Below are 21,256 nucleotides of genomic sequence, written 5' to 3' on the forward strand. Positions count from 1 at the left end.
ATAGAGACCCTGGAGCAAAACCTTAGGTAGGTGGGTGGGGTGGCAATTGTACTACTGGGAAACCCTTTTATGGTTGACCAGAAGTCTATGCTAATTTGTTATTGCTATCCTTGTGTTGTACATTTTGGAAAGCTTATAGTTTGAACTTTCCCCCAGGAAAAATTTTACTTCACCCAAATATTGTATAGAACATGGTAGTGTATTTCTTTGTGTATGGAGAGTTGGTCATACTTCTAATAATAGGGGTTTCATTGGGGTTTTAATGTCATAGAAAACCTCTTGTGGCTAAGTTATTGCGAGGGTTAATCTCAATGATCTGTTTGATCTGAGAGATGCTTAAGAAGGATTATCGTTATTGGATTAATTAAAAAAAGAAAACCTGCTTGCTGTGGACGACACCGTTACCTTGGTTAAGATTCTGGGTTGTATATAAAGGAGAAGGCCGGTTGAGCATAAGCAATGTTTGTTCTCTGCTTCCTGACTGAATACTCAAATTGACCAGCTGCTTCTAACTGCTACCTTGACATCTCCATCATGATCACTATGAACCAAAAGAAAGCTTTCCTTACTTAAGTTGCTTTGTCAGTGTATATTATCAGCAACACCAAAGTAACTAAGACAGTCAGCCACCAAGTCCCACCCTGACATTACTTCTGACTGTGTTGAATTATGCTAATGGCAGGTGTCCTAGACAGCTGAAAACTGAGGGGGTAAAAGAAAGCGTGACTTTGATTACTCATTTGATGTGGGAGGTCCTTCTGTATATGTGTTGCTGTTATTGGTTGATGAATAAAGCTATTTGGGCCAAGAGCAGGGCAGAATAAAGCCAGGTGGGAAATATGAACAGAGATATATAGAGTAGGCGGAGTCAGAGAGATGCTATGTAGCTGCTTAAGGAGAAAGACACTGCTCAAACCTTATAGTAGGCCACAATCTCGTGGTGATACACAGATGAATAGAAATGAGTTAATTTAAGATATAAGAGTTAGTTAATAAGAAGTCTGAGCTAATAGACCAAGCAGTGTTGTAATTAATATAGTTTCTGTGTGATTATTCAGGTCTGGGCAGCCAGGAAACGAAAGAGCCGTCTCCGGTTATACTCATTCATCTCTTTGAAAAACATTAATTGAACACCTTCTTTTTAATAGTTGCTAAGCGTCTTCTTTGTTCCTCCATGTACACATGTATGTATGTATGTGTATATGCACATGCACATGAGCCACAACGTGTGCCATAGCATGTGAAGGTCAGAGGACAACTCAGACATAAATTGCCAAACTAGTCAGTTTGATGTAGGAATTCCCTGTCTCCACCTTCAGAGGTTGAAATTACAGGCAGGCCACCATACACACCTGGCATTTACTTGGATTCTAAGGATCCAAATTCTGGTCCACACACTTGCTTGTCAATGAGCCTTTCTTCCCAGCTCCTTCTTTTCATTTTCTATATGAGCTCTCCTAGATCCCAGGCTGGTATTGAACCACTGTGTGGCCAAAGATGACCTTGAATTTCTAATTATCCTGCCTCCCCATCCCTAGTGCTGGGGTAACAGGTGTGCGACACCACTTCTAGTTTATGATGCTGGGATTGAACCTATGGCTTTGTGCATTTTAGCTGTGATGGCTACTCTTGGTTGTCACCTTGACTACATCTGGAATTAACTAAATCCAAAAATGGAGGGCATATCACTGAAGGATTATTTGCTCCATTTGAAGTAGGAAGATCAACTTCTATTCCAGATCTTGAGGTGGGATGACTTATGCCTTCAATCTGGGTCACACCTTCTGCCGAAAGGGCTTGGAAAGCAGTTTTCCCCTTTGCCTGCTTGTCCTCACCTTGTTAGCACATCCATCCCCTTCCTAGAACAAGAATCTACTCCTTTGGGACTCCAGCTGAGACACCCAGCCCTGTGAATGGAACAGCTACTGGATTCTTGGTCTTTCCGTTCACAGCCAGCTGTTGTTTGATTAACCAGATTCCAACCTATAAACCATTCTAATAAATCCCCATTCTCTCTCTGTCTCTCTCCATATATATAAATATATATTATTTGTAAAATGAATCTCTATATGTTTATTTACATAATATATTACATATAAAATGAGTATATATAAAGAGAGAGATAGAGAGATTCATTTTATAAGCCTATAACTCTAGAGCACCCTGACCAATATATTAAGCCAGAGCTCTACCAACTGAGCTGGCTCCCCAGCCCTTACTTTTTCTTTTTGTGACTGGTGATGGAGCTGGAGAAGAGGTAGTTGCTGTGACAGTAACAGAGGAGCGTTGCCGTGAGTCAGGGGAGAGGAAAGGGCTGTGTCAAAGGCAAAGTTCGAAAGGCCACAGTCGAGCACACTGTTGGGACTGATTTTCACACCTAGAGAGAAAGGCAGTGAGACCAGAGCATGGAGAAGGAAGGAAGCTATCAGGAGAAGTGGGAGCATTTTCATCCTAAACGACAGGGAAAACAAAAAACGTAGAGACGCAAGTGAAACAACAAGGAACTGTTCTATTTAACTGACCTTTCTCAAGTTGGCTGCTAAGAGTGAGGCGGGGGCTGTGTGGTGGCCAGTTTGATAAACTGCGTCAGTTACAGAATGGCCTGGATATGTGACTGCAGATTTCACAGAGAGTTAGCAGGAAGCGGATGAATGTGTGTGCAAATGCCATGCGGCCCTCGGGTGCTTCTCAAACTCCTGCCTCCTGACCTGCTTGCTTCTCTTTACCCTCTGTCCCTTAAGGTTCTTTTATATAAAATAAATTCCAAACCTACACTAATTCACATTAATATACAACCTATGGGTAATAGAAATGGACAACAGGCCAGCCCTTCAAAACTGTGGGTCAGAGGACAAGATCTTCTTCCATTTAAAACCACTTGTTTCTGAAAGTACAATTTCAGATATGGAGAGGCAGTGAACATAGGTTTCTCTGTTTGCTTCAAATCCTGCCACTGAGAGGCTGAGAAAATGACATGGTAGGTGAAATGACTTTTCACCCTCAACACACATAAAAGCCAGGCACCCTACTAGGCATCTTTAACACCTGTCCTGGGGAGGGGGGGTCCTGGGTAGGAACAGGTGAATTCCTATAGCTCACTGGCCAACCCAGTTTAGCTGAATCAGCAAACTTCAGGTTGAGGAAGAGATGCTGTCTCAAAAATCTATAAGGTGAGAAGGTACTAAGGATGTCAACTCATGTTGACCTCTGACTTCTACAAGCACACACACACTCTGGTAACAGAAGTGACCATTTCTGTTCTGGTGCCACATGGCGCCATTTAGTTCAGACCACTATTGTGCCGGTCACTACAGTTTCAGGTCAGTGGTATTACAACGTGCTAAAATTTGCTCAGCATCCTCCCATGGGAGGATGCAGGCTCTGGGAAGAGCTGTCAAGTTTATTTAATGTGTCCTTTATTATTAATAATACTGTTTGGCTCTAATTAAGTCATGAATCCAGGCACTGTGCCTCATGCTTGTTATCCTAACAGCCAGGAGATTGGGACAGAGAAGTCCCATGAGATTGAGGCCAGCTTGAGCTATGTACCATGACGCTTTCTCAATTAAAAATACATAAATAAGTAAAACAAAAAGTTAGGACAAATCATAAAGAAAACACCACTAAGAGGACTAATCTAAGCTTGGCATCACCTCTTTCTGTAATCAGAAATGGTCCCTTCATCTCAGATAATCACATATGGGTGACTATCTGCATCTATGTAGAAATATTGCAACACAGAAGCAAGAGATAAAGGGGTGTTAACAATGTCCTTGAGAGAGAACTGAAGCGACAGATCCCTGAGACGTTCGAGGAGAATGTGGAGTTTTTATTAGTGGAATAGAGAATAGAATGTTATGTTATCTTAAAGAACGAAGAGCAGATGAAAGGGCCGTGTTTGGGAAGGAAGAGGAGACAGGTCTTCTGGACCAAGGGTGGTGAGCCTACAGAGCCATCCACTGGAGCAGTGATGGAAGCCCTGCCAGGGCGGTGTCACTCCAAGCATGTTCTATAAATACATCTTCAATCACTCCCTGACCCCTTACTGGTCACACTCACATTTCCTGTATGTGTCCCACAGAATTCACAACCCCACTTCTTTGTTTCGTTTACTTCCATTTTCATTTGCACGGAGTTAGGGCAACACAGGCACAACTGATGTGGGGAGTGGGGACTCTGGGCTGAGTAGCCCAGGAGAATATCCATGCTTTTAGGGGTTCACAGGCATCAGAGGATGGCTCCTAATGGCTGGGTTCTGCTTGGTTCTAGAATCCACTCCGGTGTGGGCCAGCTTTCTATTTCACACGCTCTTGTGATGCTCACCCACTATCTGGCATCATTCTAGTTAGAATCAGGTGCGAGCCGACTGGAAGCATCAGAGCCACTATAGGCACGGATTATCCAGGGAGGACCAGGCAACTCCATGGCATTATCTGCTCTTAATCTTAAGTTATATCGATGGAGCTCTTCCTGGGACAAGGCTGGCTGGCTGACATGCTAATGAGAAAGGTTTAGTTGTGGACATTGTCTGAAAAAATTTCTGTCTTTATCCTCTACGGTGCTGCTGCTCTGAGAACTCAAGAAAGGCTGAGACCTGGGTGGTGTATGTGATTAGGAGCTGGCGAAGAAGGAGGAAATGAGTCCCTGGTGCTTCCTGGCAGCAGGAATGACGTTATTAAGGGAACTGTGGTTTGAACATGTATAGAAAATGTCACTATCTGTATTAATAAACCGAGAAGGAATGCATGTTGGTAGATACTCCATTGCCCTCTGTAGGACAGAGTTGCCATGTGACTTTACCTCTGTGACTCACTGTTAACTGCTTCCTTTTCCATGGAAATCAAGGATGAGGGAATATGATTGAAGGGAATGCCACTAGGATATAAAGTTAATAGAACTGCATGGAAAGACAGAAGAGCTAATTCTGTTCTAGCTCTGACACTAACAAGGGACTGTCACCTCGGTTAAGCCTTTTAGCGTCCCCATAACACAGATAGTTGGGACAGTCACCTGATGCTTAGTTTTCATTGTCAAGTCAACAGTCACCTAGAAGAGGAATTGTTTATGTCAGGTTGGCTTGAGGATGTCTATGTGGGGTTGTTTTGAATGTTATTTGACGTCGAAAGATCATCCTACTCTTGGTGGTATCATTCCCTAGGCTGGGCTCGAACTCTTATTAGGTAAAGAACACTAGTAAGCAAGCAGGTATCAAGAGTGTTTTGGTTTATCACTATGGTTGACTGTGGATGCCATTTGGCTAGCTGCTGGAATTCCTCCCTTGTCTTCCTCCAAAATGATAGTCTATGACCTGAAACTGTAAGCCAAATAAACCTCTTTTCATCAAGTCTTTTTGACAGAGTGTTTTTTTTATCACAGTGGCAGAAACGAAACTTGGCTACCTGGGCTTCCTTAATCTTTTTTGATTTTGATTTTTCTCTTGCCATGCATGAACCTTTGGCTCCTATTTCTCTGGTAGCTTGGCAATGTGGCTGTTCAGTAGTCATGCTAATCACCTTAGTAAATTTGAAGGAAATTAATTCCTATTAAAAAGACTGTTTTTGTTTTTTTTTTATGAAAAGGTGGTGGTTCAATGGAAAATGACGAGGCACTGAAAAGAACTGAGAGTATTTGAATGGGCACAGGAGACACACTTCTAAGTGCGTCTAGAACCTGGAGTCCAGTGTTTGCGGATGCACAGCACCTGCCCCAACATGCACCACAAAAGCACCAAGGTGCACGACCAGCGTGCACAGGCATTAGCATGTAGACCTCCCCAGACATTGAACACTGCTTTATTTACACTGGCGGAGTGCAATTTGGTTTCCATCTGATTGTGGCTGTGTCCAGATTCTTCCCTCTCAGAATAAGAAAACATTTGTTTTTGATTTTGCTGGAGCCCTAAGTTGAGAGACTTTAAACTTTTAAAGAGATTTTGGAGCTTTACAGAAATTTTGTATTTAAAAAGAGACTGGATATTTTAAAAGAGGCAGCTTTTTAAAGCATTTGAATGTGTAAGGCTATGAGACATTTTAAGAGGATAAAATGTTTCATATTGTAATGTTGATTTTAATGTGTGATCTTGGGATTGCACAAGAAAGGAAAGGCCATGTTTTAGCAGTGGTGTGTTTATGTGTCAAGCTGACAAGGGTCCGTGGTGCTGGCTAGTTTTATGGCAGCTTGGCAGAAGCTGTAGTCGTCTGGGAGGAGGGAACTTCAGTTGAGAAAAGGGCGTCCATAAGATTGGGCTGTAGGCAAACCTGTGGGGAATTTTCTTAATTAGTGATTGATGTGGTAGGGTCCAACCCATTTTGGGTGGTACCACCCTAGGCTGATGGTCCTGGGTTCTATAAGAAAGCAGGCTGAGCAAATCATGAGGAGCAAGTCAGTAAGCAGCATGCCTCCCTGGCCTTTGCATCAGTTGCTGCCTCCAGATTCCCACCCAGTTTGAGTTCTTGCTTCTTGGCTTCCCTCACTGGACTGTGAATTGGGACATGTAAGCCAAATAAAACCTTTTCCATAAAAAAAAGCAAAGCAAAATAAAAAAAAAAAGCATGTAGACCTCAAGAAGGAAAGTACAGCTTCCTTCCCAGGCTGAGAGACCCACAGCTTCTTCACATGAGAGACCCTGCTCTCACGATACTAGGGGAGGAAGTAACTATTGGAAGGGTGGGTGACAAACATAATGAGTGCCCCAGTAACTCTGATGCCACATGCATCACAGCTGAAGTACATGTATGACACATGTCATGCCATAGGACCAATCAGCAATTTTTTTCCCCCCTCTAGGAATGATGCAACCTTAGAGAACCGGAAATTGTGTTTGAGGGTTCATGTGGGCTTCCCCAAAGTAGAGGTCAATAAGAGTCAAGTGAGGGTTACTGCTGGCAACTGTCCAGAGCCACACCTCATCTTTCCCTCTCCCAGGAACAGGCCAGGAAGGTAGCATTATCCAGCGCAGGTTTCTACTTGGAGAGTGTTTGGGCTTTCTGGCAGAGGCTGGGGTTTAGTGGAGGCACAAAGTAGTGAGAAGAAGCATCAGCTGGTCAGCTGTCTTATAAGATGGAAGACAAGAGATCTGCAATGGCCACAACTCTCTGAGAGATTTATAGTAGCAGACCCTTAGAAGAAGGGGTGTGTTACCAGTGTGACCACAGCCTTGGAGGGGGCTGCTGAGCACAGGAACGTCCGGTGCCTTTAGTGTAGACTCTGCCAGGCTCTGCATACCGCAGATAGCAATAAAGCCATCTGTATGTTATAAAACAGCTTAGCTGTTTGCCCTTGCCTTCCTCACACAGAGAAAGGTCAGCGGCAGAGACGTGAGGATAGCAAAACAGAGCTGACCCTGGGCCACATTGGTCAAAAGGCTTGCCAACACCTGCTTATGGATTGGGAAAAAAAAATGAGGCTGAGCCAGCCAAGAAGTGGAAGTGGGAATGTTTTCCCAGTCGATTTTACATGGACTTTTTTGGGTTTACTGCTTTGGGCTGTGATTTGTGGTGGCGTATTATGTTCAAATATTAATGGTCTTCTCCATGGAATTAGTGGTTATCGTTTTTTTCTTTTGGGGTCTTTGTATTCTGGCAGAATAAAGGTTACCAGAGATACCAGCGAGGCTGTTAGGGATTGGGTGTGGGTTAGCCGGAGGATGGGGATGACCAAGACCCCTGAGACAGCTCATTTGGAGGGAAGGTCAGGGATTTCATTCTGGACACACACAGCCTGGGGTCCTGTTGAACTCTCAGCTGGAAATGATACATCAGCAGTTGGGTATATGGGGCAGAGTTGCAGGTCCATAATAGAGACCGGTATCTGTGAGTCATTATACAGACATTTAAACCTCAGGATACGTGTTGACAGAGAATCATTCCAAAGTTGAAGCCATGGGACACTTTGCTGCGAGGAGGAGCCAGCTGTGAGAACCGACAGGGCACAACGTAATTTCAGCAGCTTCTTGTTGTTGTTGATCTTCTACTACATCTCACTTCTAAAATAGGACCTGGGTATAAAATAAATCATACTAGTCCCTGCCCGTGAAGTGCTTATAGTCAATGCAGTCAACTAATCATTTGGCTACAGAATAGCAGCAGCAAAGACTCCTTTGACACAGTATGAGATGGGTGGAGCTGGGGAGAGGGGTAGGGGAGGCACTTGGCTTAGGGTAGGAGAGTCAGGAGGGTCTTTGGAGAAAATAAGACCCTTAAACTTAGAGAGAGAGAAAGTAGCATTTTGGGTGAAGAAGGGAGAAGAAAAGTCTAAAATGGCTGGATCCATGTTGGACAAGGCATGTTGATGGCCTCTGAAATCTCACCCAAGCGAGCAGGAGGTCTCTCTCTTCATGGTCACACTGGTACGTAAGACACTTCTGTTAACGGGCATGCCTAACACAGCAGATGGATTGTTTACTCCGACCGTGTCCGTAGTTTGCTTGCAGAAGTTTGAGTTCTACTTGCTAACAACTGCAACATTCTAGAATTAAAGAGAAAGGCGTCTGGGATGGTCAAAGCCACCTGCGGCCACAGCAAGGCAAGGCGCTCTATCACAGCCGACTCTGAGCGGCAGACGAGACCATATGGCAGGCCCATTTCCCACCAGGCTTTGTTTTCCCTGCACAGTGTGTAGTGAGCACAGAGTGTTCCAGGTGACAACAGGAGGCTGTGGGCAAGGGGAGGAAAGGGAAAGTCAATTCCCGTTTCACATCAAAGAGCAAACTGCAATACCGCCACTAAAGCAGGTGAGCATTGTAAGAAAGAAGAAAGGAAGGAAGAAAGAAAGAAGGAAAGAGAGAAGGAGGATCTCGCAGTAGCCCACACTGATAGAAAGCTCTTTCTTCGGGCAAAAAAAAAAAATACCCAGTTCACGCTGAGAGCATAGATGTGGAATAACACTAACTATAGGGCTCATGCTCTTTTTGCCCAAATAGTTTTCTATATTTTTTGTTTCATATACCTGAATTCAACCAACCTTGGATTGAACATGTTTGGAAAATTCCATCTGTGTTGAATGTGTACAGGCCCTTTTTGTTTGTTATTTTTTTCTGAACTATACAAAATCAGTATGTAGCAGTTATATTACATTGGCTATTGGGAGTAATATAAGTAATTTAATGTATGTGGGAATACACATACAGGTTATGAGTGAATGCTACACTATTTTATATATATAAAAAAATCTTGAGCATCCTTCTTTAGACTTTAGAATCTTCTGGGACTCCCAGGACTGACCCCTGAAGAGTGATGTCACCTAGCTTTTGTCTCTAGTCTGATTACTATCACCATTTGCCCTGCAGAGGTAGCATGGTCAACAGACAAGGTGTACAGAGAGAAAGGGGACAGAGTGGAGCGGGGGAGAGACTAGATAGAGGAAGTAGGCTCCACGTCTCCAGCCTAGGCTTCTAAACTTTTTATTTATCAATTCATTTTGTGCGTGCGTGTGTGTGTGTGTGTATGTATGCACGTGCACCCAGGATTTTAGCTCTTTCAAATAATCTACAGCAAAGCCTATAAATTCTATATGGTTTTATCACAGTTCCACACAGTAAACCTAAGTTCCAATACCATCAAGTCATATACATGTGACTGTGTGAACAGACATTGGTGGGCTCTGGTTTGAATCCTTGCATTCGGACTCTGGGGTCCTTGGCCTGACAGTACACAGTTTTCTTTAATACTTGGGACCATCCGGGGTTGCTTTCTTCCCACATAGGTTCCTAGGCCCTCACAGGCAGGACTTTTTTCAAACCTTGTGTGGACAGAGTTTCAGGAATTGAGCAGCATTTCCCACAAAAAAAAGTTTAATTAATGACAACATACCACGTTCCATGTTTATTCCAGCCCAAGCAAGTCGCAGCTTCTCCTTGAGCTCTGGTGTCCTCACCTTTGTGACCTGGGTATACTGTGTAATTCAGCGAGGCTTTGGTTTTCCCAGTACACGATAATGGTGCTTTTCATAAGATAGGATCATTAAGAGTAAGTGAACCTAATATGTGTGGCTAAAGCCTTAAACTTAGTCTGTAGACATGCTCAATAAAAGATAGCAGTCATTGTGATCAAGTTAAAAAAACAGGTGGGGAGGGGGTGTACAAAACAATACTCAAAGCTCAAAAAGGAAGGAAAAAAACTTGGCAGTAGTCAAGTACGAGGAGACACACAGAGGTGGCAGTCTACCTGACCCACGTCTACTGTTAGGTGCTGACCCATTTTTGGTTTGCACTATTTGTATTTAAAATTTTTTTTTTTTTTTTTTACCCTCCTTTGGAGAAAGGAAAGCAAGAACAAGGGGCATTGCTCAAACAAGTCTGTCCACTAGCTGGAGAGGCTTCTCAATAGGAGGACCTGAAGGACTTCCCATGGGCGTGAGGGAAATTGCATACGCCATCCGGGGAAGCAGACCAGGAAATCGCTTCTTGTTTTTCAAACAGCAGAGAGGCTCTGGCGGATGGCTCCGTGAGGCTAGGAGGAGTGCAGCTTGGAGGAGATAAACCTGAGCAAAGGAGTGGCCAGTCCTGTTCCCAATGAAGCCTGTCCCGCAGTCCCCTGATTGTCTGTAAGGCCCCCCTAGAAGGCTGTGGGCCAATGGCCCCGTAGTGAAAAACAGAGACGTTTCTAGACATCTGTTGAGAATAGGCGCCTGGAGACAGCAGTGGTGGACAGGTAAGGATTTCTTTCTTTTTTATTCTTATTTCTGTATCCTCTGTCCCTTTGTAGCAAGACCTCTGGCAACCTGAGGCATTTTGACATTCTTTTTACAGCATCGTCCAGATCCTGGTAGCTTAGATTGCGTGAGATCATTGCACTGTTGGAAGTTCCCAGTGAGGTCTGCTCAGGGGGTCTTCCTCCAGTTCCCTGGGATCCTTTAGGGTTTTCTCTTTAGTAGGGATTACTTTCCTGAACTGTCCCAAACTTGTCAGGAGCATTGGTGAACCATTACTGTTCTGGTAGCCATGGACTGTGGTGGTGGTCCGGAGGAAGAGGATGTTGCCCTTGAGGCAGGGGAGGACTCCTGAGACAGAGCTTGGGGGGTGCAAAGACCTCCAGGCCTTGGCCGCTTGGGTGGGGTGCAGAGACCTCCAGGCCATGGCTGAGGGGAAAGGAGCTTGTGTGTTGCTCAGTAAGTGTGTGGGACTCAGAACCAGTCAGACTTGCTTTGAAGGTTGTAAAAAGTAGGAAAAAAATCTCTGTGGCGCCGGGCGATGGTGGCGCACGCCTTTAATCCCAGCACTCGGGAGGCAGAGGCAGGCGGATCTCTGTGAGTTCGAGACCAGCCTGGTCTACAAGAGCTAGTTCCAGGACAGGCTCCAAAACCACAGAGAAACCCTGTCTCGAAAAACCAAAAAAAAAAAAAAAATCTCTGTGGCATTTGGTTTTCTCTTCTTTCTTTTTAAAAATTAAATATGAATATTTACAAATATATATATACTATATAAAGAATACAGTATGCAGCTCAGGAGGCAACGACAATAATCTCTGGGTAAAGTGATGTTTTGATTGTATCTTTTTGTTTTTTAGTTTTTATTGAGTTGTATATTTTTCTCTGCTCCCCCTCCTCTCCCATTCTACCTTCTCCCCTCCCCTTCTACCTTCTCCCCTCCCATTCTACCTCTCCCCTCCCCTTCTACCTTCTCCCCCCCTCCTCTCCCCCTCCCCTTCTACCTTCTCCCCCCCTCCTCTCCCCCTCCCCTTCTACCTTCTCCCATGCTTCCAGTTTATTTTTTTAATTTATTTTTTTTTACAAGAAAGCCAGGATGTGCAATTCCACTATAACTTTGTCCTTTCTAAAGGGCCCAATGCAGTGTTGTTGTTGTTTTGTTTGTTTTTGTTCTAGTTTTTGAGACAGGGTCTTGTGTCTTGCTACATAGCACTGGTTGACCTGGAACTTACTACGTAGACCAGGCTAGCCCCAGACTTGTGATCCTTTTGCCTCTATGTCCAGAGCACTGGGAAGACAGAAGTGAGTCATTTTTTTCTAATTGCAAAGGACTACATTCCTACTGTAGAAGAATAGCTCTTGACAGTTTTAAATTATACCACCTCAATATATGTTTCCTCTTCCCTCCACAATTATACCACCAAGTATTCTCTGTGGTACCAGTTAAAGGCTTATTTTTTTTTTTTTTGTATCTCCTGGTTCTTAGAATGAGCCAGGATGGGGTCTCACACGTTCTCAACGTCAGCATCCTGTGATGACACTTGGGATAACGTGGCACGTGAGCAGTGTGCACAATTCACTAGAACTTAGAAAGTATGAAAAAAAATCCATTTCTTTTTACTATTTTTCTATTTTGTGGTGCTTTTGGTTTGGGTACTTAATAATACTTAACAATATTAATAACAACTTCTTACGGATGAAATTTTGACTGTTAGTGGTCTGGGCTTTGCCTTTGAAGGACATCAGAGTTAGCCTTATTCTAGATATACAATGAGGAAACGATAAAGAGATTAACTGGCTGTGCAGATCTGTCAGTCATTCAATTGCTAAGTGGTTGCCCAAGGGAAGACTGGGTGAAGGCGGAGGACGTTTGATTTTTTACTTGATGGGTCATCTTCCAAATATTTTAATCTTCTGTAAAAAGGCAGCCTTCTCTCTTTGTCCCCACTCTCTGTGTTGTAAAAAGATAAAAGAGTAAGAAAAAAATTGCAGTGAAGAAGTCCTCACGAGTCACGGAGCACAGAGGGTCTTCAGAAAGGACAAGCAGACAGGGAAACCTGAAAAGTCCCTAAGAGTAACAACACCTCGCTCAGTTGTTCGTTTGTATTCTCTTGACGGGTCCAAGACTTCTGCACCCCGAAACCGAGGGTCACTTGGGGCTGTTGGGTCTGACCACCTGGCTCAACTTGCTTTCATGGTCCCTGTGTCAGAGCTATCACCCGCTGTACTGACCCGGGGGCATGCTGGGCAGTCCAGTGCTGCAGGAGGATGTAGTCACACTCAGTGGCACATCAGGGCAGTGACGCTCACGCAGGCTGCCGCCTTCTGAGTGGTAAGGCCGATCTGCCTCCAGTAGGTCTCAGTCCAGTCTCATAAATAACCTCTGCACCCTCAGGAGACACCCCTACCTCTTCTTTCACTGTGCCACAGGGAAAGCTGGCCTCTGATTCGTGTTTTTATTGAATAAAAGCAGAGAAGTGCATTCACATTTCATGGAATACAAAAGTGAAGCTAACGATTTGCCCAGCTTTATACAGACAGCGACTCTTGCGGGGCTCAGAGCAGAGAACTCAGATCTCTTTTGAGCTCTTCAGCCCCCTTCTTAGCCAGGAATGTGAAGATAAAAGATAAGAAAGAATTGACATGATTGTCTTGAGCAGGGTAGCTCTGCAACCTGCTTTACTGGGGGTCCTGAAAGTGTATCAAGTCAAGGCGTCATTTGGATACGGGCAGACTAGGATACCTGCTGTTGGCCCAGGAGCTTCCCAACACCAGTGCAAGGGCCACACACTTCCCTGTCCTGGTTGAAGGAACCTCTGCTGTGTGTTGTTTGCTTTCAATCTCCCCAGGGGTTCCATTATGCTCTCAAGGCTGAGGGTGGTAATCCTGGCTGTGAAGGGTGGAGGGGTCAAAGTGAGGTACAGACAGTACCTGGTTGTGATTCTGAAAAGCTGGAGCTGTGCCTGGCTGTGAGTGTTCTGGGTTAGAATCCTGGCAGGCAAGGATGGAGAGGACATTCCTGTCCCCACCCGCAGCGGCATTGTCTTTCCCGTTTAAACTGAAATGACCCCACTGGCTTGACACAGATACATTAACTCCTGCTACTTGCAGATCTTACGGAGTCTGATTAGATGTCCCAGTAAACAGGATATGCTCAGTTAAGTGCGTGAACCGGCCGTGGGCACACGGTAAGTGCACAAGGGATTTGCCGGTCCTGTGCTTCAGTTCACGTTGCTTGGCTCAGGCCAGCAGCCTCAAAAGTACTGAAATCTTGCTTACTTCCTAAAAGATCATCATACAAATCAAGACTTAAAAAACCCCAGCTCACTGGAATCAGATGTTGCCGAGCGGCTTGCTGGGTTTCACGGAGTTAAAAATGCAGGCACTCTTGTCCGGTATTGAGAATTGGAGGGACATATGTTTACTGAGTGCCTGCTGTGCTCCAAGCACCACGCCCAGCGTCTTGTCAAGACTGCTCTTTTTCAGTTGTGCCGACAGGCCTGTATTATTATAATCCTGATTTTGTAGAAGAGCAAATATACAAAGGTTAAGTAAATTGCTTAAAGAAAAAGACCAGAGGGTGATAGAGTCATAATTATATTTCAGGCAGTCTGACTTCAGAGTTCAGGTACCTAATTATTGTGCCACACTCCAGAAACCACAAGAGTAGTGCCAAGAGATCCACAAGGCTGGGCCAGAAAAGCAGCCAGGTAGAGAAATGCAGGTGTGTATTTCAAGGAAGGATGCACACCCGAAGATGAGAGACGGCATGTTACAAAGAAAAGATGAGAGACAGCATGCTATAGAGTTTAAGGGTGTGGGGTTTGGCAATAGACACTACCACTTGCTATGTGACCTGGGTATACTGTGTAATTCAGCGAGGCTTTGGTTTTCCCAGTACACGATAATGGTGCTTTTCATAAGATAGGATCATTAAGAGTAAGTGAACCTAATATGTGTGGCTAAAGCCTTAAACTTAGTCTGTAGACATGCTCAATAAAAGATAGCAGTCATTGTGATCGAGTTAAAAAAAAAGGTGGGGAGGGGGTGTACAAAACAATACTCAAAGCTCAAAAAGAAAGGAAAAAAACTTGGCAGTAGTCAAGTACGAGGAGACACACAGAGGTGGCAGTCCACCTGACCCACGTCTACTGTTAATGTTTGTGGTGTCTCTTGTAAAGGAAGTTACAGTGAAAGCGTGTGAGATCTGTCTGTATCTAAATATCATGGAGATGACTTTGGCTGAGCTGGTTTGGTGTTCGGTTGCAGTGATTTGTTTGTCAAGGATTGCCTAGGCATCCATCCTCGGATCATCTGAAAATGCTTGACGTGCTTGCGTTAGACACAGTGGTGAGCTAGAGGAGAGGTCAGCCAGAGAAAACTTATCAGTTGCTGCTGTGTAGGCTGTGTGGTCAGGGAAAGGGGGAGGGGCATTCAGGGATGTGTGGTCAGGGAAAGGAGGGAGGGGCGTTCAGGAGAGCACAGCTGCCATCCAGATGTGACTGGGTGACATCCAAGAGTGTCCCAGTTACCTGGTTACTCGGTGGGCTGTCACTCCCTAGCCTTATCTGCTTCTTGTGCCCAAGAATAACAGTACGTCTGTGGGCCTGCATGTCTGGAGTGCAAACCCGCAGGAAGCAAGGCCGGGAAGAGATGGTTAGGAAAGACAGTGGTCACACAGAAGACAGTGGATTTGATTCTAGCTGAGCTTAATTTAGACCCAGATGGAAATAGTACAGCTGGAATTATGTGCTTAGCACTTAGCAAATGGGCCAGGGCAGAAATAAAGCTTGGAGCATTCTCACCTAAGACGACTGTTCAAACTGGGGAGCTAGACAAGCTCCCCAAGAGCAAAGATGTCAAGGAAGAAATGCCGAAATGGAAGGAGAGGCATTTGTCGAGACTCTAGCTACCGCGGTTATGGTGGATGAGAAGAGCAGAGAAGCAGAGGAACAGGGGACAGAGAAGGGAGGTCACAGAGGGGACAAGGTGAGGAGCCAGAGGGAGTTCTGGTGAGACACAGCATCAGTTCTTTTCTGTAAGATACTTATAATAAACTCTAAAGTCACATGGTCCCAGTGAAGACATCTTGGAGCATTAAGGTCTTGTAGTTACATCTGGAGAGAAAAATGAAATGATTATGGTCTTCTTTTCCCAGTTTGTGTGGCATAGTCCTATTGTTAAAATTCTCCTCATGGGCCGGGCGGTGGTGGTGCATGCCTTTAATCCCAGCACTCAGGAGGCAGAGCAGAGGCAGGTGGATCTCTGTGAGTTCGAGGCTAGCCTGGTCTACAAGAGCTAGTTCCAAGACAGGCTTCAAAGCTACAGAGAAACCCTGTCTTGAAAAACAAAAACAAAAAACAAATTCTCCTCAGGGTTGAAGAGAATTAAGTTGATGACCAAGGATAGCCACACCACATTGCAAGAAGGTGATGTGGCCAGGGCTGGAAGGATCAACTTCAGAAGGCCAAGATAGCTTTTAACTAAGTACATGCTGGAGTATTGTGTGTGTGTGTGTGTGTGTGTGTGTGTGTGTGTGTGTGCATTCCTGGAAGCGTGTCTATGCATGTTATGAACGTGTGTGTGTTGAGGGTGGATCTCTACCTCTCTGTGTCTTCCTCAATCACCCCCCCCCCACTTTATCTTTTGAGACAGGATTCTCTCACTAAGCCTGGAAGTCACCACTTCAGCTAGACTGGCTGGCTAGCAAGCTGCAGGGATCCTTCCAGCTCCACAGGGTCTTACAGATGGCTACTGCTGAGCCTGGCTTTGTTATGTGAGATTGAATTTAGGTGCTCTTATTTGCCCAGCAAACACTTTTTAACTAGACCAGCTCCCTAGCCCAACATGTTAAAATATTTTAAATTACATGACCAATGGCTATAGGTCTGAGTTTTCCACAATCCAGCAATGAAATAGTTAAGGGCTGGTCCAGCCGAGACCCCAGGGTGCAGGTGGCCACACATCATTAGTGTTATTTGCCTCCTCACCCACCAGCAGGAAAACCCACAGTACTGGGAAACCGAAACCTACTTCTTCTCAATCTGGTCCTGTGGCCAGCCACAAAGCTACCCCTGTCTGCAGTTGGAATGTCTGTTTGACATTGTTCTCCCTGATGCAGGGAAACCCTTTCTGTGAAACACTGAAGCTATGAGATAGAATAGATAAGACTCCAGCGAGGAACTTCATGTTTTCTTAAAGATGACAATCTCTGCTGAAAGGTTAAAATCCCCCAGTGACTTACAAGGAGGCAAGAAAGCCGGAGGGTTATCAAGCATCAACACATGTGTCGTGTGTTTTGGAAAACTCCATCCCATTGTGGACAAACAACCGCTGCTCTGTAATCAGATGGTCTCCGCGCTCCTGGGACACAATGCTGCCACAGAAGCTTATTTCAAGGCAAAGGAAAATTAAATAGAAAAAAAATGCTCTTCAATAGAATCCTTTAATTGGCATTGTGTTTTGTGTTTGTGTTGAATAAATATTGACTTTATAATCCTGCATGTGCCAGGGATGAGTCATTGAATTAAATAAGGTCAACGAAGATAAGTCTTATCGACTCTGCCATGGTAAATACAGGTCTGTTGGGAGCCTCTTAAAGCTACACTTAGGATTTTGAGTCTGCGCTTCTGTAGTTCTGGAGGGAGATTATATATGGGCAGCACCCCATCCTTACCAGATCCTCAACCATCAGGCAGATGAATGAAGACTTATTTATTTATTTATCCATTCAGTTTTGTTTCCTGTGTGTGTGTGTGTGTGTGTGTGTGTGTGTGTGTGTGCATTTTCACACATATGTGCAGGTGTACACCCTCATGTATATATGGGCCAGAGGTCAACACTGGTTGTCTGTTTCCATAGCTCCCTACCTTTTAGATTGTTTTTGACTCACTGGCCGTGGAGCTATCTAATTGGCTGGCTAGACTGGATAACCACCAGTGCGCCCCAGGGAAGCTGCTGTCTCTACCTCCCCAGAGCTGGGATTATAGGCACGCACATCATGCTGAGTTTTCTTCCACGGGTGCCAGGGATGGCAACTCGGCTTTGGCACTTGCACAGCAATCACTTTGCTCATCAAGCCGTCCCCCACTCGCAGAGTCCTTTTCCTCTTTGTTTGCTTTCTCACAGCTCTGGAGTCCAAACTCAAGTCTTTGTCGGGTAGGCAACTGCTCTGACATCGAGCTACATCCCCAGTAAACAAAGAAATAATCTCAGTGCGTGAAGCTACTCCTGAAACGAGGCACCATCGTCTAGGCAAGGAGCTTTGTTTTGCATTATTCTCTTTTGGTACGGTCATAAGTGAACATACTGTTTGTAGTCTAAGTCTTGATTTTGGTAAGGATATGTTTTCAGAAAGAACCTAGTCTCTACCCTTGGACTAGAAGGTGAGGGATATAAAGAGATAGCTACTCAATTACTTCTAAAGGGGACAATGGTATGTCTCCTTAGTGAGCCCGGCCAAGTTGAGTCAGAGGCAGGACTGCCCTTGAAATCACCCTAGTGTGAAATATAATTTGTCCCATTTATGAAAAAAAGAACTGTGGGTGCAAAATTATCCACGTAGATGGTGCACACTCAAGAACCATCACTCTCTTGAGACCATCGTGAGCAAATTCTGGAGTCCTGTGCCTGCCATCTCCAATTCCTTACCTCCTACACAGTCTACAGCTCTTCCCAAGGTGATTGCCACCTCACTACCCCAATGAGACCTTTGTGAAGAGACCATCCTGTCTGAAGGTTCAGTGAACACCCTTAGCCCTTCTTCATGCACCTCTTAGCATGGATATTGTGACCACATCCTTTTTTTTATTTTTCCAGGACATGGTTTCCCTATTTAACAGTCCTAGCTGTGCTGGAACTAGCTCTTGTAGACCAGGCTGGCCTCAAACTCACGGGGATTCACCTGCCTCTGCCTCCCGAGTGCTGGGATTAAAGGTGTACACCACCACTGCCCAGCCCCTTCTTAATGTCAAACCGTCCTGGTTTACATCATTCCCTGCTGGCTTTTGTTCTTTGCTTTAGTTTTCTATGTTTGTTTTTGGAAACAATCTCACACATAGCTCAGGCTGGCCTTGATCACAAGATCCTGGTGCCTCAGCTTCAAAAGCACTGGAATTATACGCGTGCGTCGACATGGCTGGCCTCTTTCTCTTCCTGCTGCTCAAGTCTCATTCCTAAATATCTGGATGCAATCATCCTCTCGGCCTGGACCTCACTGTTTGGAATTCTGTTGGATTTGGTTCCAGCCTCCTCTCCCACCCGACTCTTTATTAAATCTTAGCTAATCCTGCGGTCAAAGTTGTAAGGTCTGCCTACCCTGGATTCTGTTCACCTCCCAGAATCCCCGTCTTCTGCTGTCTTGATGTCCAGGCACTCTGACCCATTTATAGCCCCTTAAATGGACTGCAATTTCACCTACCTGAGGGCCTTTCTAATTCCCTCCCCCTAAAGATAGTTGAAATGTATGCTTCCGGTTGAGATTATTTGAACACTATGCCTGGGACACCTTTCACAAACCCAAGACTGGCTCAGCTCCCTCTTATAGTTTTTGTTTGTTTGTTTGTTTTTTGTCATTGTTGTTGTTTTCCAGAAAGTTCAGCATACTGATAAAATGATCCACATTGGATTTAGGCTTCTTACATTTAAATTCTTATTCAAAGTTGTTTAAGCGGTATGTGACTCAGTGAATTTTAGATTGTGCTGTTAATTAGAAAGCATGCCTGAAACACTTCAGTGGGACTGTTATAGAGATGAAGCTATTAAATAGAGTTGGTTCTCAGCATTAGGTACATAGCAACTGCTCAAGAACCGCTCATCCTCCAGGGACTTGAGTAATTGATTCTTTAATGATGTCTGTCTGCTTCATTAGCCTCCAAGCTCTTTGGAGAAAGGACTGTCTTTGTGACTGCCACTTCCTTGAGCCCAGAAGAACACCTGGCACTTGTCAAGACCTAATAAATGGACACATGAATAGATGGGAGAGGGAATCATGGGACAGGGAGGCCCAGGGCCTGCAAGGGTGTGTGTAGGTGTTCCGGGGCAAGGGCTACTTATAGCAGCATCAAGGAACTAGTGTTAGAAGGCAGCCTTTTCCTGGACATGATGGGTGGGTAAACTTTGAATGCACAGTGACTGCTAGCCCTCTGAGATGAAGATTAATGAGCCAAGTAAATGGCAGGATTATCTGAGTTTGTAAAATACCTAAAAATAGTTTGCTGATAATTGTTACTCTCCACCCTCAAGAATGTTTTTTGTTTGACTTTTTGCTTTTGTATGAACTCTGGAAAACTTTTTGCACTACTTAGATACCTCTGTATCAGCCAACATCAGGAGGGGAAAGCTTATTAAACACATTATTAAAAATAAAAGCCAGGTCATGGGGGACCTTGGGTACCAGTGAAAGTGCTTTTAGTTTGAAAATCATTAAGAATAAGAGAAGCAGGGAAGGACTAGGGAGAAAGGTGCTCCAAAAAGACCCATCTTTCTGAAGAGATGGCCAAAGACAAAGCTACTGTTGCTGTGGTACTGTTGCTGTGGTACTGTTGCTATGGTACTCCGGTTAGGCAGGGAGGCCTTGGCCAGGACTCACATCAGAGGGAGATGGTTTTAGAAGTCAATCTGCAAGATTGCATCTGAGATGCAAAGCATGTAAGGAGTTGTAAATGTTTCAAGCAGTCACCAAAACTCTCCAAGGCCAACTGCTGTCACTGAACTTGCCATCATTGAGTTCTGTCAAGTCCTTGCCTTAGTTCATAAGAAAACTCTGGCTCGGAAGATAAAGTGGCCTACACCGTATCCTAGGGATAACTGCTGGCAATGTGTGGCTAGAATTCATGTTTCAGTTTCCTGGTTAATTTTGAGAAAATTCTCCATTTATTTTTATTTCTATTTCACCAAGAAACTCTCTCGGCTTCAATGCCCTTTCTCTGGTGGTATAGGTCTCTAGGTAATCCGTTTCTCCGCTATCAGGTACTAGCAGCATGGCTCTGAGCCCTGAACAAAGCTCCCATTTCTGTATCTGGACAGTAAGTAGGAATAGTTCAATAGCCCCACGGAGTTAAGGACTGTGGAGAGGGTTAAATGAGACAATCCTCTTAGCTTTTAGTGAGATAAAGATGATATCTCACTGTGTAGCCGAGGCTACCTTTAAATTCATGATCTTCCTCCCTCTATTTCCTGAGTACTGAAAGGCTTGTACTCTGTGCCCAGAGAGCATCACCCTTACAGAGAGCTTAACAGAGGCTGGGCTGTGATAAACTACCCTCGTGGTTAGGGACTGTCAGCCCTGTCACCAGCTGCAGTTATCCAAATTCCTATAAATGTGGCTCACCGGGCTATAGGAAAATATGATTAGCTGGCATTTTAAGTAACTTCTAAGGTTCTGACTGTCTCCACACCTAGCTAGCTGTGAGATAAAGTCAGCCCTAAACTTTAGCATCGTCATCTGAAAAACCAAGATGGTCGAGTGTATTTGGTGAGGAGGCAGATGAGAGAATGTGGGAAGACTTGGCAGTATGGAGTTTATCAAGCCATTCATTTCAAAAAAGCATCCCACAATGGCCCTGTTTGGAACATCCTGCATCCTTGGAATTGTCCACAGAATCATCAGATG

General features: G+C 44.7%; 1 protein-coding gene across 3 annotated transcripts in view; it reads left to right on the forward strand.

The window, feature by feature from the left end:
- Positions 1 to 21,256, forward strand: part of Adgrf5 (adhesion G protein-coupled receptor F5) — a 94,768-nt gene that overhangs the window by 19,078 nt on the left and 54,434 nt on the right. For 2 of the 3 annotated variants that reach the window (XM_041655811.1, XM_041655813.1), the window contains exon 1: positions 10,435 to 10,649. The exons of the other annotated variant lie outside the window; for it this stretch is intronic. The gene's annotated coding sequence lies outside the window, so the exon portion shown is untranslated. Of the gene's footprint in view, positions 1 to 10,434; positions 10,650 to 21,256 lie in introns of those variants that run through there. 3 annotated transcript variants of the gene reach the window in all.

Source organism: Microtus oregoni, unplaced genomic scaffold (assembly GCF_018167655.1).
Source record: "Microtus oregoni isolate MIOR12 unplaced genomic scaffold, Mior012 000007F_ref0000211, whole genome shotgun sequence".
Classification (NCBI taxonomy): domain Eukaryota; kingdom Metazoa; phylum Chordata; class Mammalia; order Rodentia; family Cricetidae; genus Microtus; species Microtus oregoni.